The sequence below is a fragment of the Macrotis lagotis genome, chromosome 8, assembly GCF_037893015.1.
Source record: "Macrotis lagotis isolate mMagLag1 chromosome 8, bilby.v1.9.chrom.fasta, whole genome shotgun sequence".
Classification (NCBI taxonomy): Eukaryota; Metazoa; Chordata; class Mammalia; order Peramelemorphia; family Peramelidae; genus Macrotis; species Macrotis lagotis.
Genome location: NC_133665.1, coordinates 149,687,221 through 149,696,263, shown reverse-complemented (window position 1 = coordinate 149,696,263; position 9,043 = coordinate 149,687,221). Strand labels below are relative to the sequence as shown.

General features: G+C 50.3%; 1 long non-coding RNA gene across 3 annotated transcripts; it reads left to right on the top strand.

Moving 5' to 3' along the window:
• The first annotated feature begins 2,909 nt into the window (after window positions 1-2,909).
• On the top strand, window positions 2,910-8,800 carry LOC141494997 (uncharacterized). 3 transcript variants are annotated; one of them, XR_012470617.1, is made up of 4 exons: window positions 2,910-3,254; window positions 6,881-6,952; window positions 7,184-7,300; window positions 8,628-8,800. It is a non-coding gene; the product is annotated as an uncharacterized LOC141494997 (long non-coding RNA). The 3 variants fall into 3 exon arrangements; XR_012470618.1 differs by lacking the exon at window positions 8,628-8,800 and adding an exon at window positions 7,501-7,737; XR_012470616.1 differs by lacking the exon at window positions 8,628-8,800 and having other exon boundaries at window positions 7,184-7,737.
• Window positions 8,801-9,043: the final 243 nt, after the last annotated feature.

Sequence of the window (9,043 nt, the reverse complement as noted above, 5' to 3'; positions counted from 1 at the left end):
GACAGTTGATCTGTGTTTTGTAAAATATTGAGTTAATTCAGGTGAGAGCCACTGGTGGATCAGATGTTCTATGTAACTAACATTTTCCTTTCTTTTAGGTCACAAATGGTTAACTGTCTCAGGGTATAATTCACTTTTCACATGCCTCGTGTTAAGTCAGAAAGAGCTTAGTCAACTTGATAGGTAAATATTTGGTTTCCTTTTTTTTTTTTTAAAACTGACTCTAGCTGGTGTTTCAGTCTCTCTTTGTGCCAAACGGTTTTATTCTATTTTCTTTTTCCACATGAATCAAAACCCCAGAGAAAGTGAGAGCATGGGGTCTTGGAGCAGACCGTCTGAGAAGCCAGAAGCAGGGCCAGACCCTGGATGGCGGGGGCTTCACCGGCCATCATTCTGAAATGTTGTAGTTGACGGTGGGGATGAGGCGTGTGTGGACTCTTTAAGAGAGAGCAGGGTCTAACGGAGTGACCGTGTCCAACAAAAGCTGCTGGAGGAAACCTTTTCTAATTATGTTACATCCTTCCTGAACTTCCTGAGCTTGGGTGTGTTGGTGTGTGAATGAATATCACTGTTGCTTAGTCATAGACGCTTTTAAAAAAAATGACACAAGGCGAGTGTGGGGAAGGATGAGCCCTGGACACCGCTTGAGGTTGGGGCCCTGGCTCGATGGGTTTTCGGCCGGAGCCCCTGGACCGTAGGGAGGGAGACCTGCTGAGGCGGGTCCGCCGAATGGGCTCGAAGTGTGTGCTGAGGCTCAAGTCGGGTCACGGGAAGGAAGCTGCCGGCGAGCTTCGCCTCTGAACGTGGCCTCAGGGGGCCCGAAGCCCGGCCCAAGCCCGCGCCGGCCACCTGCCGGACGCCGGCTCTGTCCAGGTGTCACCCAGGCGGGCTCCTGCACAGCCGGGGCGGGGGAGCCTCCCCTGCGCCAGCCGGGCGGCCGGGGGCCGTCCCCCTCCGGGCGGGCCGGGCGGCCGGGCCGGGCGGGGGCCGGGCGGCCGGGCGGGCCGGGCGGCCGGGCGGGCCGGGCGGCCGGGCGGGCCGGGCGGCCGGGCGGGCCGGGCGGCCGGGCGGGCCGGGCGGCCGGGGGCCGTGTGGCCTCGGGCCAGTCACTCGCCTCGGGCCCTGCTGTTTGTGTCCCCGCAAAGCGGAGGGCTTGCTCGGGAGCCGCTTCGGAACGTCTCCGCGTCGGCAGATGGCGGGGGCCGCAGCGCAGACCCCGGCCCCCGCAGACCCCGGCCCCCCGCAGGCCCCGGCCCCCCGCAGACCCCGGCCCCCGCAGACCCCGGCCCCCGCAGACCCCGGCCCCCCGCAGACCCCGGCCCCAGCTGGCTGGACTCGGTCCGCGGCGCCGGCCGGGGGGGCGGGGGGCGGGGGCGGGGCGGGGCGGAGCTGCCGCCCTTGTCCGGCCCCTCTTGTTGCCGGGGGGGGAAACTGAGGCCCGGAGAGGGCGGGGGCTTTGCGGGGGCCCGAGCGCCCCTCCGACCCGGGGGGTCCATGAGGCGAGTGAGGAGCCAGAAGCCTGTGATGATGCTCCCGGGCGGGGCGGGGGGCCCTGGCTCTCCGGTCCCCGGCCCCGGCCCTGGCCCCCCCGGCCCCCCCAGCCCCGGCCCCGGCCCCGGCCCCGGCCCCGGGCCCAGCCCCAGACCCCCAGCCCCCCGGCCCCCCCCCGGCCCCCGGCCCGGGCCCCCCCCCGGCCCCCCCGGCCCCCCCCGGCCCCGGCCCCGGGCCCAGCCCCAGCCCCCCGGCCCCCCCGGCCCCCCCCGGCCCCCCCCGGCCCCCCCGGCCCCGGCCCCGGGCCCAGCCCCAGACCCCCAGCCCCCGGCCCCCCCCGGCCCCGGCCCCCCCGGCCCCCCCGGCCCCGGCCCCGGCCCCGGCCCCCCCGGCCCCCCCCAGCCCCGGCCCCCCCAGCCCCAGACCCCCAGCCCCCCGGCCCCCCCCCGGCCCCGGCCCCCCCGGCCCCCCCGGCCCCCCCGGCCCCCCGGCCCCCCCGGCCCCCCCGGCCCCCCAGCCCCGGCCCCCCCAGCCCCAGACCCCCAGCCCCCCGGCCCCCCCCGGCCCCGGCCCCCCCGGCCCCCCCGGCCCCCCGGCCCCCCCGGCCCCCCCGGGCCCCCCGGTCCCCCCGGCCCCGGCCCCGGCCGGGCAGTGAGTCAGGGCCAGTGGCGGCGGTGACTCAGGGGGCAGCTGGCGGGGAGGAGGCGGAGGCCGGGGTGAAGGTGGTCCCCCGCCCCCCGCCCGGCCGGGACTCGGGGTTCTGACAAGGTTCTGGGCTGGGCTGAGCCCGGGGGGGCGGGGGAGGGGCCCGGCGCCGTGCTGCGGGGCCCCGCGGGGGTTGGGGCGCGCCCGCCCCCCCGGCCCCGGCCCCCCCCCCGGCCCCCCGGCCCCCCGGCCCCCCGGCCCCGGCCCCCCTCGGCCCCCCTCGGCCCCCCGGGCCGGGCTCCTGCTTGCTGGAGGCGGACGTGCCCGGCGGCCCGGCCCGGGGGGCCCCGGGGCAACGCGTGCAGGCCCGAGCCCCGAGGGGGCCGGGGGCGCCCCGGGCCGGGCCCGAGCTCTGCCCTCGGGGCCCTCGAGGCTTCGAGGCAGCCCCCCCACGGCAGCCTCGGCCCGAACCCCGACATCCAGCGCAGCCACAGGCGAGCAGGGGGCGCCCGCGCCGGGGGGAGCCCCCGGGGCGCAGGGGGGGAGGGGGAGGGAGAGGGGAAGGAGGGGGAGGGAAGAGGGAGGGGGAGGGAGGGGGAGGGAGAGGGAGGGGAGGGGGAGAGAAGAGGGAGGGGGAGGGGGGGGGGGGAGGGGGAGGGAGGGGAGGGGGAGGAGGGAGGAAGGAAAGACAGACATGTAGAGCCAGGCCTGGCTCCGTCCCTCGCTTGTGCAACCTTGGGCCAGTCACTTAACCCTTCTAGCCACCCCCCCCCCCCCCCCCCGACACACATTAATTTGGGGGAGAGTAAATGGAACTGAAGGACTCAGGACAGGCTTTCTCTAGGAGACACAAGTTGGCATTGCTAGAGGAGAGCTATGGAAGGGTGGGAGGGCTGGGTTACCAGGTGTCGGTCCCCAGGGCAAAGCTGGGGTAAGGAAGAGGCCTTCTTGTCCCTACAAAAGTGCTACCGATGTCTAAGTGACCCCGAGCTTGAAGCCCGCTCAGACTTCAGCACTCATAAAGGCCCAGTCGTCCTTCTCAAGTAATTCTGCTGATTAGAAGAGAAGGCGGTCCTGCGCCCAAATAATTGTTCCTCAAATGTTCTTTAAAAGCAGGGGTGCGTATGACTTGACAAACCCCAGGTATCTCCTCTCCCGCTGTGCCCTACATCCTCCTCCTCTATATGTGACTAGAACAAGACTGAACCCATTGAAATCCCCCCCCAATACCCCCAATATCTCTTCCTTGGCTCTCTGGCCACGCTCCTAACTGAACATTAGGCCTGTTAAGGATCTCCCATTGGACATGGCAGTTGCATTTGGTCTTGTGGCTATCACTGAAGTCTCATGATGGAACCCTCCTGAATAGTGTTTCTCCCTTGAATAATGTCCTACCCTGACCCCTTCCTATCTCTCCAGTTTCCTTATCCCTTCCTTTCTTCTACATATTCTTCAATCTAGTGACACCGCCCTCCTTACAGTTCCTCAATCCATCTCCACACTCCCAGATTTTCAATGACTGTCCCTGAACCCTAATGCTCCTCTTTTCCAATTCCCAATTTCCCTGGCTACCTTCAAGACTCAGGCTAAAGTCCTGCCTTCTAGAAGAATGCTTTTGCAATCTCCATTGATGTTGGCGACTTCTTTCTGAGACTATCTGCAGTTTATCCTGGATATATCTTGTTTGTACACTGTTTGCCATGTTAGACTAGGAAATCCTTAGTACGGTTATTTTTGCCTTCCTTTGTACCCCCAGCATAATAAGAATTATAGAGTAGATATGTATTGCTTTTGGGGACCTAGGGAAGCTATGTAGGGCAGTGGAAAAGACTGGACTCGGACTGACAAAGCCAACCATTTGCAAGCTGAGTGACAGGAGGCAAGTTACCATTTCTTCATTTGTAAAATGGGATATTGGAATAGATAGCTTCTTTGGGCTTTCCAAAGCTAAATATACATGCATACGTACATATATATTTATAATTAAACATTTATTTTTCTCTGTTATTTCTTTCCCCTTATCCTCTGACAAAGAAGGAACAATAAAAAGAAAAAGAAAATGGAAAAAAGGAACAAGAAAAAAGAAGGAAGAAAGAGAATATTCTTCTAAATTTACCTAGTTAGGCAAAGCACATTCCCTCATTGACCATTTCCAAAAATTCATGTCTCATTTTGAATCCATCACCCCTGCACATAGGTGACAATGCTGCTAACCACTTGGTATGACTGGAGAGACATTGGAGGCATTTCTGCCCCCCCATGCCTTCTCTGCCTACTCCAAATGCCCAAAATCCATTCAGAAGGGGTCCAAGTGCTTCATTTTACAATTTAGATAATACATAAGTTGCAAAATTTCCTGGGAAAATCATTATCCTTTAGGTATAAATAGTTGACTTCAGTTCCTTTTCTGAAAACCTAGTTTATAGGATCTTAGAGATTTCCTAGTCCATGAATGTTTGGCCTCTTGTGTGTCTGCTTGGAAAAGTTTTGGCCTTCTGGAGAAGGCTAGGGACATCTTCTCAGAATAATGTTTTAAGTGCATAAAGTCCATAGGATTACAAAAGAAACCCATTTTATTGAAATAGTTATCAAGATTTTTTTTTTTTTAAATGTCGAGAACCCCTTCTGGTCTTACTACTTTATTTTAAATATGGAAAAACCTAGGTCCCTAGGGGAAAAAATAACTTACAAAATGAGACTTGCTAAATGGGGATGCTGACATAAGAATTCAGGTTTCTTTCAATGAAATGAGGGAGGTAAAATGTGTCATTTGGATGATTTTTTTTCTTTCCCCATTATAGTAAAACTTCCTTTGGATGCTTCGATGAAGGAAAGGAGGAGAGAGCTAAAGGGCATTAGGAACCCATAGGGAAGGAAGGAATCAGGGTAGGAAAAGGGGCTGGACTGCACAAACATCCATCATTGCACCATTTTTCTGCATGCAGGTGGACTCTGGTCCCCAGTCACAACTTCTGGCAGTTATCCCTGAGGGAGGAAGCTGGGCAGGGGGCACTCAGAGATGTCAGAACTCCCTGCCCTCTTTCTCATCCTCCAGGCAAGTTGCTGCATGCTGGGTGTTTAGCAACGCTGGCATTGCAGGATGCCTTGAACTGTGCCCTTATACAAAAGAGACTTTCAAACAAGGAGCACACTGTTTGGGCATGTTCCGAGTCACCAGCACTAGCCCGAGCCAGCCGGGAGAAAGAAATAGGGACCATGTCCAAATCCTTCTTTTTCTTTTTCTTTCTTCTTTTAGTGTTTTGTTGTTGATTTTTAAAAAAAGCACTGCCCAATAACTTTACTTCTTCCCTCCTCCAAAAAAAAAAAAAAAAAACAAACCCCAAACCCGACAACTTTCCTTTTCAGGAACAAAAAAGTTGTGCAAAATAGGCACGTAGATTATTCTGATGGTATATGTACCTTTCTGTCCCCATGGTCCCCCACCTCTCTGAGAATGGTAATACCTGTCTTTTACTTAGTGTTTTAAGATTTGCAGAGAATTCTCTAATTTTGTCATTCGATTTTCACACTAGCCTTATGAATTAAGTACTTAAATGTTTTTTGACTAATTTCATTGTTAATAGGGGTCCCCTGATGAAAATATTCCCTCTATTGTGATACTTAATCTGCTATTTATATTCTTAGACAGTTGTACTTAGAGGGTAAGTGACTTTTTCAGGGTCACACAGCTAGTATTTCTAGTATTTATAGAGTGCTTCGAGGTTTGCAAAGTGTGTGACCTCATTTAATCCTTATAACAATGTTATGAAAAAGATACTCTATGGATGAGGAAATTAAGACTTGTTCAGGGTAACACAGTATCTGATGAAATCAGATGGTGTCTGATGAAGAATTCAAAGTTTAAGCTTCTTGACTTCCCAGTTCAGTCTCTCTTCCCCTGGGGTTGGGTTTTTAGAAATCTAGAATCACTGGTCATTACATACATATGAATTCAGATACCTTTTAGCACCATTTCCTTTTCATTTTTGAAATCATTGTGTCTATCATTCTTTTGGTTCTGATTTCTTCACCCCACACCTGTTCATTTGAGTCTTCCAAAGTTTCTTTGAATTCTTCATGTTCATCACTGATTATATAGGAAAATAGTATTCCAGTGCTTCCATATTCACATTTCCCCAATCAAAGGGCACCCAATTTATTTCTTGGATGGTTTTTGTTTTTTATTTTTGCCAAAACTACTCATCCTCAACAAGAACATAATCAAAAGATTCTAGAATTTTCAAACCAGAAGGAAGCTGAACAATCAATGGAATCCAATATCCCTAGTTTATCAAAGAGAAAATTAAAACTTGAGGAAGAAATCACTTTGGAGCAGACCCTAATAGTGAAAGTTATGCAGATTTAATTGGTGTTCACTGAATTAAATTGAAATGGATCAAATTAAATTGAACAAGGTCACATAGCTTTCTTGGTGTTAGAGTCCAGACTTTTCTCCTGACTACTACTAACTCTACAGATTTTTCCACCTTGCTCCCTCCCCAGTCAATGATACCTTTTCTCTCTTTAGTTCCCTTTTACATGTCATCTTGCCCTCATTAGAATATAAGCTCCTTTTGAGGATGGTTATTATCTTTCGTTTGCTCATATTTGTATTCCCAACATTTTGCTGTCTTACATATAATAGGATTTAACAAATGCTAGCACTCTCTATTATCTGTCTATCTATCTTATCTATCTATCTATCTACCTATCTACCTATAATCTAAACTTTCCTCTTTTGCAGAGAGACCATGAGATCACCAGGAAACCATGGAGGGGAAAGGATGCTGAAGGAGAAGATGATTCAGCAAAACAGGTAGGCAATTCCTAGGACCAGTTATCCCTCCAATTTTCTCCATCCACCAAATCCACACCAAGGATCTGACCTGCAGCAGCAAAATTCACACTTGTCACACCACCCAAGCTCCCTACTGTTTGGGACAAATTTTGCTCCCAGACACCTGAAGGAGCCTTCCTGAAAAATGATGCTCTGACCCCTTGCATTTTAAAATAAGCAACATTACCTTTCATGAACTCTCTCCTCTAGCTCACTGCCAGGATCTGGTTTCAGGACTGTTCATCTTACAAGGTGTGTTTGTCAGAGACCTGACTCTCCTACAGCTTTCTCAAGAGGCTTGGACTTTAACAGAAAGACTAGATTAAGGTAGATTGTGGAGGGAAGAAGGGGAAAATTTATGCCACTACTCAAAAAAACTACTGCAATATCTTCACTAATCATGCCACTTGCCCATTCTATCTTTACCCACTCACCATCACCCCTTGGGGAAAAAATCTTCTAGCTAAACATCCCATTTCCTTTAACTCTTATTTGTATGGCCTGATTCCAGTTCTGTCACTTTCTAGGCTGCCCTTCCTCAGAGGGTCTTTAGTTTGTCAATGTTCTTCCTAAAAATGTGGTACCCAGAACTGGACACAACATTTAGATTTGGTTTGGCCGTGTCAGAGGCCTGGAGGCCACTTCCCTCAAACTGGACACCGTATATCTATTAATATGACCTAACATTGATTAACCTTTTCATCTGCCTACTTCACAAGGGTATTGGAAACAAAGCACTTTGCAAACTTCAAAGCACTAGGGAAATAGAAGCATTATAATCTATTAATGATCTGTGCCTCAGTTTCCTTGTCTGTGAAATATCTGTGTAATAAGCTTCCTTATCTGTGAAATGGAAAGATCCCTCTTCTTCAGGGAACTTATATTATTTGAAGAAAAGAGAATGTACAAAAATAAAACAAAATTATACACACAAACCTATATTATATATAATATATGCAGCTGTACAACTGGGGGATTAGATTAGAATTCCAAAGCACTAATAATTATATTTATATCATCCATAAATTCAGGAGACTACATCACAGATAGAAGTGAGCAGATAAAATTTAGTGAGCTCATAATGGGGGGGGTGAGGGAAAACTTAAAGATTTTTTTAGCACTCATATTAGGGTGTGCACTCTTGGAAAATGAAAGAGGAGAAGGAAAGTTTGAAATGAGATCATACAATAATAGTTTTGGGCTGTTTAATATTTGCGTCAAAGACTTTGAAAAAGGAATAAATAGAACATATCAAATTTGTAGATTACTCAAAAGAGGGAAAGATTACTAAAACACTAAACCACAAAGTAAAGATCTGAAGACATCTCAATAGGCTAGAAAATTGGAATGAACCTAATAGAGCTAATACAGTGGTGGTAAATGTAAAGTCTTACATACGAGTATTAAAAAAATCTTCCAAAGTACAAGAAAGGAAAAATGGTTAAATAGAAATTGTTCTTTTAAAAGTTCTGAGGGTTTTCGTAGACTGTAAGCTCAATATTAATCATCAATGTGATGTGACAACCAAAAAAAAAACTAATGAAATCTTGGATTACTTTTAAAAAAGGAGAGCCTTCAGGAATAGCAAGTGATAGTGAATCCCATTGTTTTCTGTCCTTTTTAGATCTCATCTGAAGTTCTATTTCTGTTGTAGGTACCTTAATGTAAGAAGGGCCTTGATAAACTAGAGAATGTCAATAAGGAAACAACTATCTGACTTATATATATTTTCTTTTTTTATGATCAACTCGCTTTAGTTGAGTTGTTTTACTCATGACTATTCACTTCCCCACTCTGCCTTTCCCCTTTAAGCTCTTCTCTCTCATATTCCTGTCCCTTCATATTTCCTAATTAAATTTAATGTATTTTTACACCAACATCATTGTGTTTGCTTTTGTGTGTGTGTGTGTGTGTGTGTTTATGTGTAGAATACTTCAAAGTAATGTATTCTATTAATGTTCCATTTTTCTCCTGTAGAATTATATTCGGTTTTATTGAAAAGTTATTTTTTAGTGAGAAGCATTTTTTTGACCTTTTGGAATATTATATTCCAAGATTTCTTTTCCATGA